Genomic DNA, 23,048 nt, shown 5'->3' with positions numbered 1-23,048 from the left:
TTGCCTATTTCCTTCGCTCCATAGATGCTGCTGCACCCGCTGAGTTTCTCCAGCAATTTTGTCTACCTTGGAAGCAATGGTCATTGGGCAAGTCGACATCTGATACATGGGACAAGGAACTGCAGATGCTGGTTTACACAAAAAGACCCAAAGTGCTGGACTAATCAGTGGGTCAGGCAGCATCGCTGGAGAACATAGATTGGTGACATTTCGGGTCGAGACCCTCCTTCAGTCTGCCTGACCCGCTGAGTTACTGCAGCATTTTGTGTCTTTTTTTATTTGCTAGTAAGGAATTGTTTAAAGGCCAGTTGACCAAAGTTTGGGAATAGCATGTTCCAGTAACGAGGAGAGGCGGGGGGTCCTTGGATGACCAAAGAGGTTAGAAATATAGTCAAAAAGAAAAAGGAAGTGCATGTATGCTTAAGAAGATGAAATCAGAGAGGGCCTTGAGGAATGTAAAGAATTCAAGCAAGCAATTAGAAGTGCTAAAGGGGGCTAAGAATTGGCTTTGATGAATTATCAAAGAAAATCCCAAGGCTTTTCATACGTACATTAAAAATAACAGGTTAGCCAGGGAAAAGGTAGGACAGCTCAAGGATAAATTTGGGAATCTGTGCTTGGAGTCAGACGATGTAGGTGAGGTACAAAACAAGTATTTTGCTTCTGTATTCACCAAGGAGAAGAACATTGAGGGCAGTGAGATTGATGTGGAGAATACTAATATGCAGGGGCAGTTTGAAATCAATAAGGAGGATGTTTTTGGTCCTCTCGAAGAGCATTAAGGTGGATAAATCCCCAGGGCCAGATGGGATCTATCTCAGGTGATTATGAGTGGCAAGAGAGGAGATTGAACAGACAAGGTCCTGGAGGAATGCAGAGTTGCCAATATTGTTCCATTGTTTAAGAAGGGAAGTGGAAATGGAGGCTGATGACCCACACGTCACTGGTTGAGAAGCTATTGGAGATGGTTCTTCAGGATAGAATTGCTCCCATTTGAAAAAGAAAGGGCTAATTAGAGAGAGTCAGTATGGGCTTGTATGCGATAGGTTATGTCTTATAATGATAATAATAATGGATGGGATTTATATAGCGCCTTTCTAATACTCAAGGCGCTTACTCTTACTCACTCGATTGAGCTTTTTGAATAGATGATGCAGGTCATCAATGAGGGTAGAGTGATCATTGTTATCTACATGGATTTTAATAAAGAATTTGATAAAGTCCCTCATAGTATCCGGAAGATTAAGGTGCATGGGATTCACTGTGACTTGGTCGTATGGATGCAGAACTGGCTTATTGATGGAAGACCGAGGATTGTGGTAGGAGGGTGTTATTCATGTTGGACATGTATGACCAGTGGAGTTCTACAGAGATCTGTGGTGGGACCTCTGTTGTTGATCATGGCTGATCATCCAAAATCAGTACCCCGCTCCTGCTTTCTCCCCATATCCCTTGTTTCCATTCCCTAAGAGCTAAATCTAACTCTCTCTTGAAAACATCATACATCTAAATGAAGGTACGCAAAAATGCTGGAGAAACTCAGCGGGTGCAGCAGCATCTATGGAGCGAAGGAAATAGGCAACGTTTCAGGCCTAAACTCTTCTTCAGACTAATTTCCTTCGCTCAATAGATGATGCTGCACCCGCTGAGTTTCTCCAGCATTTTTGTGTACCTTCGATTTTCCAGCATCTGCAGTTCCTTCTTAAACATATATCTAAATGAGACGGGTTTCGGCCCGAAACGTTACCTATTTCCTTCGCTCAATAGATGATGCTGCACCCGCTGAGTTTCTCCAGCATTTTTGTACCTTGGACATGAACATAGATGGGCTGGTTAGTTAGTTTGCAGCCGACACAAAGATTGCAGAGTTGCAGATTGTGAGAAAGGCTGTCAAAGTATACAGTGGGATATAGATCAGCAAGTCCATAGCTCCCTGAAGGTGGCAAACAAGTGGATAGATTGGTAAACAAGGCATATGGTATGTTGCCTTCATTGGTCAGGGCATTTAAAGCAATGTAAATTACACCAAGATCCATCATTGCAAAATAGATAAGAATGTACCCATTTATGCTAAGGAGAATTGTTCAGGTTGACTTTTCCAAATAGTTAATTTGCCTGCGCATTACAGAACATAACTAAAACAAATAGTTTCAAATGAATGTGCACATATAATATTAAAATCTGTGCAATCTGAATACCAAACGGGAATAATTAAATCTATTAATAGCAGAGCCACAATGATGCTGCTTTTTCTCAATTCTCAACCAACCAAACAGCCAGTTGGCCAGTACAATTGGTCTGGTCCCTTCAATCATCGTTACTTTGTTTTGCATATCTTTTATTCATTGGTTTTATATCTCTCTATATCACAGTCAATATCTCTCGTTGTCCTTTCCCCTGACTCTCGGTCTGAAGAAGGGTCTTGACCGGAAATGTCACCTATTCTGTTTCTCCAGAGATGCTGAGTTTACTCCATCTTCATTCAGTCCCATTACTTTGTTGGTCGCCATCATTTTATCAGATGTCTATGTTCCGATCTTTATTCTGATCTCCAGTTAAATGTACAAAATACAAACGTTGTTTTAAGATTCACGCTGCATACTGGAACTGAGAAAGGGTGGCTGGCTTTGCACTCCACACTTCAGAGAGAATGGTTGTGGCTCTCCACATTGACAGCCTGAATTCAGAAAAAAATCATATCCAGTTCCTGACTGGACTGGCAAAGAAGTCTGTTAAACAAGTTAAAATATAGTCCAGTCTTACGATTTGTATTTGGATGATAGACAAATCTTGGCCCACGTCCTTGCAGAGCACATTGGATTATATAGCTGGTTCCTTTGAGTCGCAAAACTCAGGTTGGGTGGGATATTTCAGTGGTGGGATATTTGTTCTACTAGTTATCTGCCTCTCACATCATCCACATGCTCTCTTCATACACCACATAAAAACTAGAGATGGTTGTTGCCTTGAAATTTTATGATCAAGTATCACCTTTGTCAATGAAGTCTATTCAACGTGTTGGAAGGAACTACAGATGCCGGTTTACACCGAAGATAGACACAAAATGCTGGAGTTCCTCTGGGACAGGCAGCATCTCTGGAGAGAAGTTTATTCAATCTTGAGTAACCAAATAATATTTGCACAAAACACATCTAGGGAAAAGAGCAACCACAATGTGAGCCAATGAGAATTTCCATAGATAAAAAGCTTGGCAGAAAGTTCAAATTCAAATCCAAATCCATTTTTTATTTTTCTCTCCCTCACTTCAGAGTTTTAATGAGGTTCCCTTGATATATTTAGTTCAATACAAAGTTTATTTCTCTTGTCCTTTCGCAGGCACCCTCGAGGGGGAATTGGCCAACCTTAATGATGGAAACTTATGCCACACATTCATTGTCCTGTTGCTGCAGCCCGCAGGGTGTATCCAACCAAGAGACTGCCTGGTCTTGAAGCCTTGCTATCAGTTTACTGATGAATCAATGTTCCACCATAGAGTCACAGTGTGGAAATTCTCCTTAGAATACAGTGTGGAAACAGGCCCTTCGGTCCAACTTGCCCACACTGGCCAACATGTCCCAGCTACAAGGTACACAAAATTGCTGGAGAAACTCAGCGGGTGCAGCAGCATCTATGGAGCGAAGGAAATAGGCGACGTTTCGGGCCGAAACCCTTCTTCAGACTGTCCCAGCTACACCAGTCCCACCTGCCCGCGTTGGTCCATATCCCTCCAAACCTGTCCTATCCACGTACCTAACTGTTTTTAAATGTTGGGATAGTCCCTGCCTCAACTACCTCCTCTGGCAGATTGTTCCTTATACCCACCAACCTTTGTGTGAAAAAGTTACCGCTCGGATTCCTATTAAATCTTTTCCTCTTCACCTTAAGCCTATGTCCTCTGGTCCTCTATTCACCCGCTCTGGGCAAGAGACTCTTGTGCATCCACCCCGATCTATTCCTCTCATGATTTTATACAGCAGCTCTGTGACACAACAGTGACCTAACTGAAAATAGTTCTGGAAAGTTGTGAAAAGGTATACAATTATTTTTGCGCAGAGGTGATGGCATTCCTTGGGAAGTAAAGTAAATAATTGTAACATTTACCATTTTGAGCACTTTATGCTCCAACACCTGGTTTTGCCAGTTTAAGGTCCACAATGCAGGTCCTGGGCACTAAACTGGGGTGTGATGTTGATTACATGGCATCAGTTTAGATACATTAAAGAGCTTTCCTTATGACTACCAGCAGAGTTCACTGGAGACATGAATAAGATACTGCCCACAACCATCATTTTAATCCAGCTACTTGCAGCGATTGATTTGTGACTTCTAAAACCTCTAAAGTGACAGATAAAATATTTGTGTCTGTACTGTGTACATTTTTGAACTCAGCGCCACTGCTGTCTCCCAAATGTAGATCACTTGTCATGTTTGATTAAGAATTCGCCTCTACTGTTCAATTTCTAGTTAAATCAATGCATGGTGCACATTATAAGAAGTAGCTGTTACGAATTTAAATTGCCTTTTTACACATTTCCAAGAGTTAGACTGATTAATACGTTGGTGTACTACAGTGAGGAATGAATAACCAGCCCAATTTGTTTTATAATCACTAGAGTATTGTACAGATCAGAAGTCATACTTGGTGTAGGAAAGATCTGCAGATAGACACAAACTCAGTGGGACAGACAGCTTCTCTGGAGAGAAAGAACCGATGACCTTTCAGGTCGTGGTAGAAAAAGGGTCTCGACTGGAAATGTCGCCCATTCCTTCTCTCCCGAAATGCTGCCTGTCCCGCTGAGTTACTCCAACATTTTGTGTCTATCTTAGAAGTCATACTCTACCATGGTTTATTATAGTTTCAAGTCCTTCTATTAAAGAAATCACCTGAAAGAAATGCCGCACAATACTCTTGATGCATGAATATGATAATTTCTTTGTTCAGCTCTATCTGACCAGACTATTCCTGCTTGATTGGCTGAAGGCTCTCTCTCTGGGATTTGCCAGTTCCTGAACAATCCTTCTGAGTATCACTCAGTTCCTTTGTCCCTTCTTTGGATTTAACGCTGACTAGAATACCTGTATCCCCTTCCAGGGATGAGCAACAGACCAAGAGAACTGCTGGCCAATCTACCCAGTAATCACAACCCCACTCCTACTACAACAACCCTAGTTTGAGGTCTCATTGTTTGCACCATTTTTTAACCCTTTACATTGGATTTACATCACGGATGGTATTAAGAAAAGTTGAGTAAAATAATTGGTTCAAATAAACTCTTAAAACGTTAACATAAGCGACTCTAAATGAGACTTCAGCCTGGGATAGATGCCATGGGTTGGCAAGGGCAAGGAATTTTAAGACACACATTTCTTCCTTGTCATTAAGTAACTACACTTGAATGGTGAGAGAAATGGTAACAAAAAAGAAAGGAAGGATAAATAAATTCACAGGAAAATGCACTATAAACAATTGATAAGAATTCAAAGACCGGTTAGTCTAACATCGGTGGTGGGTAAAATGTTAGAGACAATTATTAAAGAAACACTAACGGGGCACTTGGATAAACATGACTTCATCGGACAGAACCAGCATGGTTTTGTGAAGGGGAAGTCCTGTTTAACGAATCTGCTCGAATTCTTTGAGGAAGTAACAACCCGGGTGGATAAAGGGGAACCGGTGGATGTGGTATACTTGGACTTCCAAAAGGCTTTTGACAAGGTGCCACATAAGAGACTATTGCTAAAAATAAAAAATTATGGGATTGGGGGTAATATATTAGCATGGGTAGAGGATTGGCTAACAAATAGGAAGCAGAGAGTGGGGATAAATGGTTCATACTCGGGATGGCAACCGGTAACTAGCGGGGTTCCGCAAGGGTCGGTGCTGGGACCCCAGTTGTTCACAATTTATATAAATGATTTGGAGGAGGGAACCAAGTGTAATATATCAAAATTTGCGGACGATACAAAAATGGGAGGAAAAGTAGGGGATGAGGAGGATAGGAAGAGTCTGCAAAAGGATATAGATAAGCTAGGTGAGTGGGCAACAACTTGGCAGATGAAGTTTAATACTAATAAATGTGAAGTCATTCACTTTGGGAAAAAAAATGATAGGGCAAGTTATTTTCTAAATGAGGAGGAGCTGCGTTGTAATGCAACGCAAAGGGATCTAGGGGTATTAGTACATGAATCACTAAAAGTTAGTATGCAGGTGCAGCAAGCAATCAGGAAGGCCAATGGAGTTTTGGCCTTTATTGCTAGGGGGATTGAGTATAAAAACACGGAGGTCTTGCTGCAGCTGTACACAGTATTAGTGAGACCACATTTGGAATACTGTGTACAGTTCTGGGGTCCATATTTAAGAAAGGATGTACTAGCCCTGGAGGCAGTGCAGCGAAGGTTTACAAGATTAATTCCTGCAATGAGGGGATTGACATATGAGGAAAGGTTAAGTAGGCTGGAACTCTACTCTTTGGAGTTTAGAAGAATGAGAGGCGATCTCATTGAAACATATAAGATCGTGAGGGGCCTTGATCGGGTGGATGCACCGAGGATGTTCCCAATGATCGGGGAAACTAGAACTAGGGGACATAGTTGCAGAATAAGGGGGGGCTCTTTTAAAACTGAGATGAGGAAGAACTTCTTCACCCAGAGGGTGGTTAATTTATGGAATTCACTGCCCCAGGGAGCAGTGGAAGCAGAAACTTTAAATATATTTAAGACTAAAATAGATGGTTTTTTAGCTGCCAAGGGGATAAGGGGCTACGGGGAGAGGGCAGGGATATGGACCTAGGTATGGTTAGTATAGTAAGACCTGAGTGATCTCCTGGACAAGTGTCGATCGCCTGGATTGGGGTCGGAGAGGAATTTCCCGGATTTTTTTTCCCGAATTGGACCTGGGTTTTTATCCGTTTTTTTGCCTCCCCCAGGAGATCACGAGGTTTTTGGGGTGGAGAGGGGTGATAGTGGTATAAAGGGGAGGGTAGTGTCTTGTGTTCTGTGTCTTGTGTCTACTGTTTGTGGGTAAGTGTGTCTGTTTAGTGTTCAGCCATGAGCGAATGGCGGTGCGGGCTCGACGGACCTGGTGGTCTACTCTCGCACCTACTTTCTATGTTTCTATGTTTCTATAAACTCAGAAAAAGAATGGTGAGCAAAATATGTGATACGTTACCTGAATACAGAAGTCACAAGATTATAAAAGAGAGATTGTAAGTACTTGTATAGATTTTCTCAAAACATTGCGTTACAAGGAGGATTTTGCAGGCTGATTGTTTATGATGGCATTTGGAATGCAAAGTCAGCATCTACTAAAACATTCTCGTAGAGGAACAAAGAACAACGAGTTGACACACAATTCCTTTCATTGACAGTATCTGTCAGGCACTCAGAACACGGCAAAAGGCTGTCAGCATTTATAACAATATTAGCAAGATGGTTCCTGCTATGAGATCTAGAGGCAAAAATGATTGCAAATTAGTCCAGAAGAACCAGCAAAGTACAGGCACTGGGAAAGGAAGATGTTCTGGAAAGAGCCCATGTTGGCTTTGGTTTAACATACTCTGCCCCCACCAAAAATCAAAAGCTAGCCAACCATTGTACACCCTTGGCAGGTAAACAAAAAATGATTATAGAAATAGAGGATTATAACTTTGGATTGCTAAATAAAGCTTTTTGGGGGTGAAATTCAACTACCAATGCCATTTTGCTGTCTGTTTTTTGGAAAATGAATGGTCTACTTTCTTTATTCTAAGGATGGCTAATGCCCCTGTCCCACTTAGGAAACCTGAACAGAAACCTCTGGAGACTTTGTGCCCCACCCAAGGTTTCTGTGCGGTTCCCGGAGGTTTTTGTCAGTCTCGCTACCTGCTTCCACTACCTGCAACCTCCGGCAACCATCTGCAACCTCCGGGAACCGCACGGAAACCTTGGGTGGGGCGCAAAGTCTCCAGAGGTTTCCGTTCAGGTTTCCTAAGTGGAACAGGGGCATAACATTCATGACAGGCAATGAGTCTCTCCAACTAGAGAGAGTGCAATCACCTAACCTTGATGTAAGAGCAGGTGATCTTGAGAAACAAGAGAGAGTTAGATTTAGCTCTTAGGGCTAAAGGAATCAAGGGATCTGGGGAAAAAGCAGGAACGGGGTATTGACTTTGGATTATCAGCCATGATCATATTGGATGGTGGTGCTGACTCGAAGGGCCAAATGGCCTACTCCTGCACCTGTTTTCTATGTTTCTATGCCTATTTTCTATGTTAACAGGAGCAGGAGTAGGCCACTTGGCCCTCAAGCCTGCTCTGCTGTTCAGTAAGATCATGGGTCATCTTTTACCTCAGTCCCATTTATCCGCACTAATCCCACATCACTTGATTCTATTAATATTGAAAGATCTTGAATAGACAAAAGACAATAGGCAATAGGTGCAGGAGTAGGTCATTCGGCCCTTCGAGTCAGCACCGCCACTCATTGTGATCATGGCTGATCATCCACAATCAGTTCCTGCCTTCCCCCATATTCCCTGACTCCGCTATCTTTAAGAGCCCTATCTAGCTCTCTCTTGAACCGGCCTCCATCGCCCTCTGAGGCAGAGAATTCCACAGACTCGCAACTCTTTGTGTGAAAAAGTGTTTCCTCATCTCCGTTCTAAATGGCTTTAGGGCTTGTCCCACTTGGTGATTTTTTTCAGTGACTGCCGGCATCATTGACTGAAGTATCAGGGTCGCCGAAAGATTTTGAACATTTCAAAATCCAGCGGCGACAAAAAAAATGTTGCGACATTTGAGGAATGTTGCATCAACGCGTCATCACGCTGCGTCACCGCCACACACGCCCCGCATCACGCCGCAACTTTTTCGGTGACCTGATACGTAAAAATTGCCAATATACTCACCAACTGAGTATATTCGCACCTCTCCTGGATAGTAAGTTCAATAGATTTACAGCCTACTGATTAAGATATTTCTTCTCATTCGTCTCAATGGCCAGTCCATTGTTTTGAGTTTGTGACTTCAGTTCTAGAACCCTGGCCAGGGGAACCACCAACTCTGCATCTATTCTATCTAACCCCTCACTTTGTCGGTTCCAGTGTGTTTCATTGAGATCACCCACCATTCTGCTAGCCTGAAGAGAGTGCAAGTCTCGTCTACTTAATTTCTCCTCGCATTGCAAATTATATAACAGCATTACTCTCACTGAATCACCTATCGTCAATATCCTGAGGGCCAAATTGATCAAAAGATTACATAGATACATAGATACATAGAAAATAGGTGCAGGAGTAGGCCATTCGGCCCTTCGAGCCTGCACCGCCATTGAATATGATCATGGCTGATCATCCAACTCAGTATCCTGTACTTGCCTTCTCTCCATACCCCCTGATCCCTTTAGCCACAAGGGCCACATCTAACTCCCTCTTAAATATAGCCAATGAACTGGCCTCAACTACCCTCTGTGGCAGAGAGTTCCAGAGATTCACCACTCTCTGTGTGAAAAATGTTTTTCTCATCTCGGTCCTAAAGGATTTCCCCCTTATCTATAAACTGTGACCCCTTGTCCTGGAATCGGACAAATTGCATAAATAGTTGCAAGAATATGAATTTCCAAAGTCTTTCTAAACTAAGTAGCGGGGGGGAGGTATCAAGGGGGGTAATAACGGCAGGGGTAGAGGAAATAGAGCAGGGTATCAGTGGGGAAGCGGAAAGTCAAAATGTGACAGGAGACAGAATGTGTGAAGATAAAGCTCTAGATGTAAAAGGGGCAAAAACGGAAAGGAAGGGTAGTAAAAATCATCTGAAAGTGCTTTATCTAAATGCACGGAGTATTCGTAATAAGATAAATGAATTAACGGTGCAATTAAGTATATATAGTTATGATATTGTGGCCATTACGGAGACATGGCTGCAAGGGGATCAGGACTGGGAGTTAAATATAGAGGGGTACTCGACAATTAGGAAAGATAGACAGGAAAGAAAGGGAGGAGGGGTGGCCCTTTTAATAAGGGAGGGAATAACGGCAATAGAGAGGAAGGATATTGCGTTGAAGGATCAGGATAGTGAAACAGCTTGGGTACAGATAGAGAATAACAAGGGGAAAAAAAACACTAGTGGGTGTAATTTATAGACCTCCAAATAGCTGTGACGCTGTTAGTCAGAACATAAATCTGCAAATAGTTGACGCATGTAAAAAGGGAACTGCTGTAATCATGGGGGACTTCAATTTTCATATTAATTGGGCAAACCAAACTGGGCAGGGTAGACTAGAGGAAGAGTTTATAGAATGTATTAGAGACGGGTTCCTAGAACAGTATGTTACAGAACCGACAAGGGGGGAGGCAATCTTGGATCTGGTCCTGTGTAATGAAGCAGGATTAATTAAAAATGTCATAGTTAGGGACTCGTTGGGAACAAGTGACCACAATATGGTCGAATTCCATATTCAAATAGAAGGGGAGCAGGTTGAAACTCAGGCTAGGGTGCTTAGTCTAAATAAGGGGGATTATGAAGGTATGAGGAATGAGCTGATCAAAGTTGACTGGGATAGCAGACTCAAGAATAAGACGGTACATGAGCAGTGGTGTACGTTTAAGGGTCTACTGTATAACCTTCAAGAAAAAATTATTCCTATGAAGAAAAAAAGGGGTAAGGGTAAGAACAGTCAGCCATGGCTCAGTAAAACTATAAAGGATAGTATTCGGCTGAAGGCAAGGGCATATAAGGTAGCCAGAGATAGTGGGAGGGTAGAGGATTGGGAAGCATTTAAAGGTCAGCAAAAAATAACTAAGAGATTAATTAAGACGGGGAAAATAGACTATGAAAGGAAATTAGCAAACAACATAAAAACTAATAGTAAGAGTTTTTATAGCTATATAAAAAGAAAAAGGGTGGCTAAGGTGAACGTTGGTCCATTGGAGGGTGAGACTGGAGAGTTGTTGGTGGGGAACATGGAAATGGCAAAGGCATTAAACGAGTATTTTGTATCAGTCTTCACCATAGAAGACACAAAAAATATTCCAACGCTGGATAAACAGGGGGCGGTAGGAATGGAGGAGCTAAATACTATTAAGATCACCAAGGAGGTGGTATTAGGGAAATTAATGAGACTGAAGGAGGATAAATCCCCTGGGCCTGATGGATTACATCCAAGGGTCTTGAGGGAGATAGCGGTGGGGATTGTGGATGCATTGGTGATAATTTTCCAAAACTCCCTGGAGGCAGGAACGGTCCCAGTGGATTGGAAAATGGCCAATGTAACACCTATATTTAAAAAAGGAAGTAAACAGAAGGCGGGTAACTATAGACCGGTTAGTCTAACATCGGTGGTGGGTAAAATGTTAGAGACAATTATTAAAGAAACACTAACGGGGCACTTGGATAAACATGACTTCATCGGACAGAACCAGCATGGTTTTGTGAAGGGGAAGTCCTGTTTAACGAATCTGCTCGAATTCTTTGAGGAAGTAACAACCCGGGTGGATAAAGGGGAACCGGTGGATGTGGTATACTTGGACTTCCAAAAGGCTTTTGACAAGGTGCCACATAAGAGACTATTGCTAAAAATAAAAAATTATGGGATTGGGGGTAATATATTAGCATGGGTAGAGGATTGGCTAACAAATAGGAAGCAGAGAGTGGGGATAAATGGTTCATACTCGGGATGGCAACCGGTAACTAGCGGGGTTCCGCAAGGGTCGGTGCTGGGACCCCAGTTGTTCACAATTTATATAAATGATTTGGAGGAGGGAACCAAGTGTAATATATCAAAATTTGCGGACGATACAAAAATGGGAGGAAAAGTAGGGGATGAGGAGGATAGGAAGAGTCTGCAAAAGGATATAGATAAGCTAGGTGAGTGGGCAACAACTTGGCAGATGAAGTTTAATACTAATAAATGTGAAGTCATTCACTTTGGGAAAAAAAATGATAGGGCAAGTTATTTTCTAAATGAGGAGGAGCTGCGTTGTAATGCAACGCAAAGGGATCTAGGGGTATTAGTACATGAATCACTAAAAGTTAGTATGCAGGTGCAGCAAGCAATCAGGAAGGCCAATGGAGTTTTGGCATTTATTGCTAGGGGGATTGAGTATAAAAACACGGAGGTCTTGCTGCAGCTGTACACAGTATTAGTGAGACCACATTTGGAATACTGTGTACAGTTCTGGGGTCCATACTTAAGAAAGGATGTACTAGCCCTGGAGGCAGTGCAGCGAAGGTTTACAAGATTAATTCCTGCAATGAGGGGATTGACATATGAGGAAAGGTTAAGTAGGCTGGAACTCTACTCTTTGGAGTTTAGAAGAATGAGAGGCGATCTCATTGAAACATATAAGATCGTGAGGGGCCTTGATCGGGTGGATGCACCGAGGATGTTCCCAATGATCGGGGAAACTAGAACTAGGGGACATAGTTGCAGAATAAGGGGGGGCTCTTTTAAAACGGAGATGAGGAAGAACTTCTTCACCCAGAGGGTGGTTAATTTATGGAATTCACTGCCCCAGGGAGCAGTGGAAGCAGAAACTTTAAATATATTTAAGACTAAAATAGATGGTTTTTTAGCTGCCAAGGGGATAAGGGGCTACGGGGAGAGGGCAGGGATATGGACCTAGGTATGGTTAGTATAGTAAGACCTGAGTGATCTCCTGGACAAGTGTCGATCGCCTGGATTGGGGTCGGAGAGGAATTTCCCGGATTTTTTTCCCGAATTGGACCTGGGTTTTTATCCGGTTTTTTGCCTCTCCCAGGAGATCACGAGGTTTTTGGGGTGGAAAGGGGTGATAGCGGTATAAAGGGGAGGGTAGTGTCTTGTGTTCTGTGTCTTGTGTCTACTGTTTGTGGGTAAGTGTGTCTGTTTAGTGTTCAGCCATGAGCGAATGGCGGTGCGGGCTCGACGGGCCTGGTGGTCTAATCTCGCACCTACTTTCTATGTTTCTATGTTTCTATGTTTCTAACACAATAGCGCACAGTTCAAGGCTCTGATGGAGAACTCTCATCTTGCCTGGTAAGTGCAGCTAGAAACATAATAACTCTCAGGGTAAAGCTTCCTGCCTGAAAGGCATCACCTAATCCATTCACATCTTTGGGACGACGGATGGCACAATGGGCTAAGTGTCCGGCCAGCAACCGGAAGGTAGCCGGTTCGAATCCCGCTTGGAGTGCATACTGTCGTTGTGTCCTTGGGCAAGACACTTCACCCACCTTTGCCTGTGTGTGAATGTGTGGGAATGTGTGTGAGTGACTGGTGGTGGTCGGAGGGGCCGTAGGCGCAGATTGGCAGCCACGCTTCCGTCAGTCTGCCCCAGGGCAGCTGTGGCTACAGAAGTAGCTTACCACCCCCGAGTGTGACTGAGGAGTGAATGAATAATGCGATGTAAAGCGCCTTGAGTATTAGAAAGGCGCTATATATAAAAATCCATCCATTATTCACTTCATGTACAATTGCATAACAGCCACTCACCAGCGCTTTCTTTGGCTTTGTCTCCCAATTCAATTACCTGGAAAGATAAAGGTAAAAGGTGCAAGGGGATGTCACTACCACAATATCCCTGGATTATGTAAATAAATAAAAGGTGAATACAAGTTGCCGTTGTCATAATTGGTAACTGATGTGACATGCAAACTTCTAAAGTGTCATTTATAATATCATATATCACAACTTCAAAAGAAATAGCCACAATGTACTCTGTCCAAGTCCAAGAACGTCATTCACAACATTACTGTGGGAGTACCGTCACTGTAAAGATTGCTGCACTTCAAGAAAGTGGCTCATGACTATATTCGCGAGAGTAATTACACATAGAAAATATAAGCTGCTCTCAGCGGTGATGCCTGGATCCTATAAATGAATAAAATGTAAATATCAGTCACTGGTGTCATTATTTCCAAACTGGAAACTGATGTAACATTCAACTTTCTATTGTGTTCATATATAATATTGTATAAAGGGCAATCTATTAAACTTCCCAATTGTATGACCTACAATCATGGTCTTTATACTTTTCTTTCATTCCTGGGACCCCAGTCCTCAGGCAATATTCCATTATTTATGTAGCTCAGAAAATATCAACGAGTATCTCTATCTAATATTATTATGATTCTCAAATATATTTCATCTGGCCAAAGGGCTTTCTAAATATCTAATTCTTCCAGCTTGTGCACAAAATATTTCAAAAGCAAAAAAACATTGGACACAAAGTAGGATGAATAGTGTAATATTATTACCATAGAGCGCATGTATTGTAAGCAATTTTAAAATCAGCTTTAGAGTCATTGTCATAGAGTCGTACAGTGTGGAAACAGGCCTTTCGGCCCAATGTGCCCACATTGACCTACACTAACTAATCCCACCTGCCTGCTTTGACCCATATCCCTCTAAACCTACCCTATCCATGTACCTGTCTAAATGTTTCTTAAACATTGCAATAGTACGTGCCTCAACTATCTCTTCTGGCAGCTCCTTCCATACATCCACCACCCTTTGCATAATAAAGCTACCCAGTTCCTATTAGATCTCCCCCCCCCCCCCCCCCCCCCACCCCCCCTTCCCTCCACCTACCTCCTCCCACACATTAAACCTAGGTCATCGGGTCCCTGATTCCCCTTCTCTGGGCAAGAGACTCTGTGCATTTATTTGATCCATTCCACTCAGGATTTCCACTCAGCACTCCAAGGAATAAAGTCCTACCCTGGCCAACCTCTCCCTGTAGCTTCATTCCCTCAAATCCTGGCAACATCCTCGTAAATCTTCTCTGCACCCTTTGCAGCTTGACAACATCTTTCCTGTGACATGGTGCCCAAAACTGAACACAATACCAAAAAGCCTTTATGACCACCCTATCTACCTGTGACGCCACTTTCAAGGAACTATGTACCTGCACTCCTCGATCCCTCTGCTCTACAACACTCCCCAGATCCCTACCATTCATTGTGTAGGTCCTGCCCATGTTAGACTTCCAGAATGCAACACCTCACATTTCTCTGCATTAAATTCCATTAAACATTCCTTATGCCTACCTGTCTAACCGATCAAGATCCTGCTGCAATTTTTGGTAAAGAAGGAGAATGTATACAAATGTTAAATGTTGGTTATCAATCAATGTTCATCCCCGTGAAGCCACGTAAAAATTCCATTATATGTGTTGTATTAGGTAGAGTTCAGAGTTTAGAGACAGAACATGGAACCAAGCCCTTCAGCCCACTGAGTCCACACTGACCATTTATCACCCATTCACACTAGTTCTGTGTTATTCCACTTTCTCATCTACTCTTCACATACTGGGGGCAATTTTACAGAGGCCAACTAACCTACAAACCTGCAAGTCTTCAGTGTTGGAGGAAACTGGAGAACCCTAAGGAAAGGTGCAAATACCACACGGACAGCACCCAAAATCAGGATCAAACCTGGGTCTCCAGTGCTGTGAAGCAGCAGCTCTCCCAGCTACGGCACTGCGCCATCCCCTTTATTGTTTTTAGGCCATAGTCATACACAAAACATCCTTTAATGCGATCAATGTTCTCTTTTTTCGGAAGCCCCTTAAAGTCCTTTGTAATTTTACTTTAAGTGGAAAAAGAAAATCTAGGTGCATCATCCTACATAATATTATTAAGAACGTCAGCTTTAAAATTCATCCACAATCTGTGGTGTAAAGCAACTTATTACCAGTGCAGTGCAATCTGCCTCAGAAATTTACTCCGTTAACTTTGGGATGCTGTACAGAGTTTTATCAAAGAGAGAGTAGAAATACGGATGCCACCAATTTGTACGATTCACACCAGCAATGAATGGGATGATTCAGTGCAGTCCCTGAATGAAGGGCATGATCAAATGATTCCTATTGAACTTATTCCTCACTGCCTCTTACCCTTCACTTCAGTCTACCTCAGATCTTCCCTGTCTGCCATGCAGTTGAAATTGCCCCCATGACCGACATATTACTTTGTTTCGAATGAATGAATGAATATTTTATCGTCACATGCGTCGAGTGAAATTCTTTGTTTTGCATACCCAAAATGTGGGTATGCACATTTGTTCCCCCCCCCCCCCCCTTCCCCATCTCCTCCTCTTCCCCCATGCCAGATCTATCTCTCAATTATCCACCTATTTCTCAACTTTTTCAATGATCTGTCCACTTTGCATTGGCATTCTAAAATAGCAACCAAAAAAACAGCTACGTGCATGAGTTGATGCTCATCGACTCAGATGGTGTGAAAATGGCTGGTACTTGCGCAAAATCAAAAAATAGCAACAAAAAATCAATTGACTGAATGGCCTATTTCCTGCACTGTAAACTCTGTCACAATGAACAATCAATAATCTGCCACTAATATTCGCTTCCATCAATATGTTTAAGCCTTAATCATTTCTATTCCCAGCTTGATCACTTCTTATTAATAACACGGTTCCTCGCCTCTGATCCTGTGCCTGTTGTTTCCAAATATTTTCCATCTCAGCTTTGACATTTTGTTTTCTTTGGTCATCACCCATGTTCTGAGATGCCTCCAATATCAATATTCTCATTGACTTGTGAACCTAAAACTAGTGAAGATGGCCAAGGTCCAATTACATGTACTGCCGCTCCCATCCAGATTTCTATGGGGTGCAGGCAAATGGGATGTGCCAGGATTTGATTACACTTCTGGGAGCTGGCATAGGCTGAATATCCTCCTATGTCATTATAAGAAATAATATTTCAGCAAAATATTATTTCTTATAATGACATAGGAGGATATTCTCACGTCAAAGACATTTTCACTCATCCAAACTTCCATGAGAGGAGAGAGCCATTGTTTCCTTCTCATATATTCCTCATGGATCTACAGGTATAAATTAAATGGTAACATCTCCTCTAGAATATTAATGTTGGACTGAAGCAACAAATGAGGCACAAATATTTCTGATGCTGCATACTCTCTGTGGCCTGAGATAATATGTTGTGGTCTATTTGAAAGAATTTAGAAATGTTTACATATTTCTTAGTTACTACTGACTTCTTCAGACTACAGACTTTTTCATTCTGACAAAGTGACAAAGTACAGGAAGTGTAGATTTTAGGAGCCCTTTTTCCACAGGAATGGATTTATCGTAGCAGGAAACTATTAAATATTTTTCAGGGTACGGAGATCTCCCTGAGGTAATAACTTCCCTGTTGAAAACTTGATTTAAATTCCTGCTTACTGTTTTCCAACCGTCTCTTGTACATTAAAAAAAGAATCAAAATGCAGTTGAAATTTTACAAGTCTTCATGCGGATATTGATGTAGTGAATCACAAATTTCAACAGGCAGTATCTTTACTGGAGGTCTTTAAAGATAATGGTAGTGACACATATGGTGCAAGAGGCCAAGTAAAAGTATGCCCTTCAACAACTTGTGGAAGAGAGTACATTTAATGTCTGTGTCTTTAGACTCTGCATGAACCAACTCAGGATACTTTCACTGTTTAATTTTCAGATTTGCTCATTGTTCTGTGTTCTCTGAAATTCCCTTACTTCTACAATGCTTGTCCCACAATTATGTAAGACAAACTTTAACAGGCCAGTAATTGGCATTTGAGCCTTATGTGTCAACCTTTCACAGTAACATCACTGAATATCAGACTGAGAGGTGGTCAGATGAAGCAAGATAACATTTTCTCAATCGTCAACATTCAGACTGACTTGGGATCTTTTCCTGAGGTATCGGGAGAAGTTGGACAGGCTAGGACTTGATTCCTTGGAGAACAGGAGGATGAGGGGTGATTATATAGAGGTGTAGAAGAACATGACAAGAACAGATAGGGTGAATTATTTTACCCAGAATAGGGGAAAAAAGAAACCAGAGGACATAGGTTTAAAGTGAAGGGTAAGATTTAATAGGAACCTGAGGGGCAACTTTATAACAGAGTGTGGTGGGTATGTGGAATAAACTGCCTGAGGAGGAGTTGAGGCAGGTACTATAACAACATTTAAAATGCATTTGAACAGGTGCTTAATAGGAAAGGTTTAGATAATAATAATAATGGATGGGATTTATATAGCACCTTTCTAATGCTCAAGGCGCTTTACATCGCATTATTCATTCATTCCTCAGTCACACTCGGTGGTGGTAAGCTACTTCTGTAGCCACAGCTGCCCTGGGGCAGACTGACGGAAGCGTGGCTGCCAATCTGCGCCTACGGCCCCTCCGACCACCACCAGTCACTCACACACATTCACACACATTCACACACAGGCAAAGGTGGGTGAAGTGTCTTGCCCAAGGACACAACGGATATGGATGGATATGGGCCAAACACAGGCAGGTTGGGCTATTGTTGCTAGAAGCATCTTGGTCAGCATGGGCATGTTGAGCTGTAGGGCCTGTTTCTGTGCTGCATAACTCTAAATTTTCCTTATAGCAGGTCCTTATGGTTGGTGGTTAAATAAGGTGAATACCTTGACTTCCATTCATCTCCATTAACAACAGAGACCTCAGGACCCAAGTAATTATAGAACAACTTTGAGAACCTTCTCGCCAGCATCAATTGCCATTTCAAATGACAAAACCATGCCACGCCACTTCTTTCTTTCAACCTTTTTGTAGTTTTATCCCATTTCAGTCAGAAGAAAATGATATGACATAAGTTACATTGGCAGCGAAAATACCACAGAGGTTTTCAGCATCCTCCTTGGTTGACCTCATTGGTCCGTCAGCTTCACAGATTTGCTTGTTCGCCCCGACCCGTTGGTGTTTGAGAAGAGTCCTGGTCATGGATTCTTTGTAAAAGGAACAACTGGTTTCTGTGTCATGTTATAGCTCAGTTGCCCTCTGTGTAGATCTGCCCTTTGCTTGTACATGGATACCTTCTCAGTGAAGGATGCCTGGCAACTAATGTCCTCTATGTTCAAAGGAATTCTAAGGCACTCTTGGGGTTCTGGAAGCCAACCCAAGAATCACAGAAACTGCTGTCACTTGCATGCTGTCATTTGCAAGACGATCTAACAGGTCGATTGAAAGTTCGATACTCTCTTAATCATTTTGTGATAAATGGTTTCACCATTAACTTTCCCAATCTTGATGATCTATGCAGAATTCTTGATAATGCATGACCATTTTTGTTTTGGAATTTCTGTTCTGACACTTTCTGGTAAGAGAGCTTTAAAATATATGTTCCACAAGCAGGTCAAACAGTACGTGTAATGTCTGAGCTTATATCTGATGCTCAGCCAAAATTAAAATAATAATCATGACTTAAACTTTGAATATGCATCCCTGACGTTAGTCTGAATCATACGCTCCTTGCAGATATCAGAAGTTTGAACATTTTCTGCAAGCCTGCATCGCTTTGGAAATAATGCCAGAAAATTGGTGAAATAATATCTTGAAAACAAGCAACAAAATGTCTCTATTTTCAATTGTAGATGATTATTGATTGCAAACCTAAAGACTGCTAAGTATTATGCCTTTCGAGATTTTCTCTGGAATCAGCTGAAATTAAGAATAACGCAGTTGTGCAGGGAATGTCACTAAAATGGAGCAAAATATAAATATTGTAGAGTAAAAGGCATAATTACTCACCGGTGAGACTGCCGTACTGTCCTGTCATCAAATCATCAGCATCCTTCTAACCAGATGAATAAAGTTCGGGAAGAAACCCATTGCACACGAGTTTCAATTACTGTTCAGTAAAGGCCACAGAACCAGAAAAAGAGAATAATTGGAAGAAGTTTCTTCAGGTCTGCTCATCAGGAAGATGTGCAGTGTGTGCCCTGTCTTCTTACGACTGAAATACTGAGCAAGCAGAATTCTGCAGGCTGCAACAGCAAGCTCTGCAAATGACTGTTACGCCTGTGCAGAGGCTTCTTAAAGCCGCACTGCTAAAGACATGCTGACAGCCAGAAGCATTTCCTCGTTACCTATCTTACGTTAACACTGATTGAGATGCAAAATGTCGTGACAGAGTTAGGTTTGGGCTTAGCAAAGATGTTCATTTAATTTTGTTTTAAAATTGCAGTCTTTGAAACTGGAACAGCTTTTCATTTTTTTTAATCACATTTGCTTAATCCAGAATAAATTAACTCATATCGTAGCTGCACTCTTCACATACTCGCACCAGGATATAAGCCGCACAAAGGAAGCAGTGTATTCACGTGAAAATGTGCTCTTCCAATACAATGTGCACATTTACATATAAATAACAATTCAACGTGCACCCATATCTGAACAAGTGGAACAAATTTGATTTTAACTTCACTGCACATAGATTGTCAAGACTATACTGGAGGAGTGCACCAGATGACAGCTCATAAACCAGTGCAGGGAACATTTCTGGCCACATTAGGCATGATGTTGAGCTACTTCATCTGAGAACCCGGCACCAGTACTAACCCACATTTCTGGTGGAGGTCCCATTGTGGAGGGATGGTGTAGGCCTGACCAGCAGCAGCATTGTCTGCCTTGGTGCCTACACTTCTGGATGCCCTGCATCCTAAAATGCAATAGAGCAGCACCAGCATGCACTGGCTTCCCATCTATCAGGGTGGGAACACTGGCCACTGGACTTCACCTACTTATACCTGTTGAAATAGAATGGCCCCAAACAAAGGAATGGGAGAACACAGCTCTGAGAAGAATAGAAAATAAAGATCAGAGTCTCTTGCCTAGAGGAGGTGAATCGAGGACCAGAGGACATAGGTTTAAGGTGAAGGGGAAAAGATTTAATAGGAATCTGAGGGGTAGCTTGTTCACTCAAAGGGTGGGGTTTTGTTTTGTTTTTGAAAACGTTTTGTTTTCCTTCAGACTGAAGAAGGGATCCGACCCGAAACGTCATCCATTCTTTGTCTCCATCGATGCTGCCTGACCTGCTGAGTTACTCCAGCACTTTGTGTCTACCGAAGGAACAGGGAAGATTTGGGCCAGGGGGACTTTGCACCTAGACTGACTTCAGATCCTCGGTTACATTGAAATGACCCTCATTAACTCTAATAGGTAATACCATTTCATAGAAGTGGAAATGCTTTCAAGAAATGCTTACAATGCTATGTTTGTGCCATCATGAAAAATATGTAAAACACATCGCTTTGCCCCTTCCTGTAACTGTCCTAATATTTTCTGTTATTTCATATGTCTTTTCCATTCCCTGCTTCAGTCATTCTCAGTACTGCAGTGGTCAACCTCCAATAACTTACAGTGTAATAGGAGTTATTCTGGCTTTGAATTTAGTGTTGATTCTAAATTATCCCTTATTGGTGATTCTGTAACTGAAGGATATAGTGTTTCTCTACTCAAGCTGAAAAAAATCCTTCGTAATCTTGAAGGTTTTTATTCATTCTCATCAATCTTCTCCACTTGAAAGAGTCTCAGGTGGGCACTTCTACTGAACAAATTTGGGATTTGATTTCTTGAGTGATCTACAGTTCCTTCTGATATTTGGCAGCTTTGATGTGCTTAGATCACCTTAAAAATAACTATGAGGTCCCCGAACACAATAATCGTGCATGTTTACCCATCCCCATCCCAGCCGCTCTCCTTAGATTCCACTCCCTCTCCTTGGTTCACTCATCCCTTCCCATCCAAATCGCCCACTACTCATGTTCTTACCCCAGCAACCGCAGGAGATATAACTTGTCCCTCCATCTCCATCCAAGTACCCCAGAAGCCCCTCCAGGTGAAAGAGAGCTTTATATGCAGTATTTGGTACTCACAATATGGCCTCCTTTACATTGGTGAGACCAAGCTGAGACTAGGCGACCGATTCACCGAACATTCATGAGAGGAATAGATTGGGTAGCTGCAGGAGCAGGTGAATCACCTGCTCTTGCCCAGAGCAGGTGAATCGAAGACCAGAGGACATAGGTTTAAGGTGAAGGGGAAAAGATTTAATAGGAATTTAAGCAGTATAGCTTTTTCACACAAAGGGTGGTGGGTGTATGAACAAGCTGCCAGAAGAGGTACTTGAGGCTGGGACTTTCCCAATGTTTAAGAAACAGATAGACACGTAAATGGATAGGACCGGTTTGGAGGGATATGGACCAAACACAGGCAGGTGGGACATGTGGCTGGGACATGTTGGTTGGTGTGGGCAAGATGGGCCGAAGGGTCTGTTTCCACCCCATCTCACTCTATAACTATGAAGGTGGGTGGGGGAGGGTGGGGTGGAGGGGACTCAGTGTACCTCATGACAGAAGGGGGAGGAGTTGTACAGTTTGATAGCCCCAGCGATAAAGGGTAACACACCTTTTTCTCCTGTTCACCTTGTCTCCTTTTCATCGCCAGCCTATGTCCACAAAATCTGCCACCCCCTCTCATCTGTAACCACCTTTCATTTGCCAGACTTTGCCCCGCCCCACCCCACCTCTTTTCTAGATTTCTCCCCCCTTTATACAATCAGTCTGATGAAGGGTCTTGACCCGAAAGATCATCTATCCATTACCTTCCCAGAAGCTGCCTGACCCTCTGAGTTACTTCAGTACTTTGCCTTTTAACCACGTGTTGATGTTGTTTCAGGACCACACCATTAGAATTTGTGTAGGAAGCAACTGCAGATGCTGGCTTACATTCTGAAGAAGGGTCTCAACCCGAAACGTCACCCATTCCTTCTATCCAGAGAAGCTGCCTTGCCCCGTTGAGTTACTCCAGCATTTCATGTCTATCTTCACCATTATAATTTGTTTGGAACTGGATGTAACATGTAGCATGGATATTCCTGTAGATATTCCAGTTCTGTCATGGTCTTACCAATAAGGTTTGTCGGGGTAATGGAGTCTGCCGAATAACATATCCATTTTGTGTTAGGTGCTTTAATACAACTGCAGTACTAAGAGGTGAGTTCCTCAGCTCCACTACAGCTCACCGCCACCCCACGCTACGCACTCCTTTCTGTGCATCATCACATGCAGACCCATCCAATGCTCTGTACAGGTTCATCCTAAATCATATTGCTCTTGTACTCGATCCCTCTCTTTCAAGAACCAGATGGTTTCCTAACAAACATAGCATCTCCCTATCCTTTCTGTCAAGTGCGTTTTGAAACGCTGCATATGTGTCAACTGCTTTCTCAGCCTTCTCCATTACTTCACTAAACACGTTTTTCCTTATTCCTATTTA

At 42.5% G+C, this 23,048-nt stretch overlaps 1 protein-coding gene across 4 annotated transcripts in view; it reads right to left on the bottom strand.

Annotated features, from left to right (window-relative positions):
- LOC116980744 (galactosylgalactosylxylosylprotein 3-beta-glucuronosyltransferase 1-like) overlaps positions 1-19,852 on the bottom strand; it is a 111,363-nt gene extending 91,511 nt beyond the window's left edge. The window contains exons 1-2 of one of the 4 annotated variants that reach the window (XM_033033282.1): positions 19,521-19,852; positions 13,445-13,481 (exon numbers count right to left, since the gene is read on the bottom strand). The gene's annotated coding sequence lies outside the window, so the exon portion shown is untranslated. Of the gene's footprint in view, positions 1-13,444; positions 13,540-19,520 lie in introns of those variants that run through there. The other 3 variants (XM_033033283.1, XM_033033280.1, XM_033033284.1) reach the window with 3 other exon arrangements.
- Between the last annotated feature and the right edge of the window lie 3,196 nt (positions 19,853-23,048).

Source organism: Amblyraja radiata, chromosome 14 (genome assembly GCF_010909765.2).
Source record: "Amblyraja radiata isolate CabotCenter1 chromosome 14, sAmbRad1.1.pri, whole genome shotgun sequence".
Taxonomy (NCBI): domain Eukaryota; kingdom Metazoa; phylum Chordata; class Chondrichthyes; order Rajiformes; family Rajidae; genus Amblyraja; species Amblyraja radiata.
Note: the sequence above shows the minus strand (reverse complement) of the source record. Positions and strands in the feature narration are given on the sequence as shown.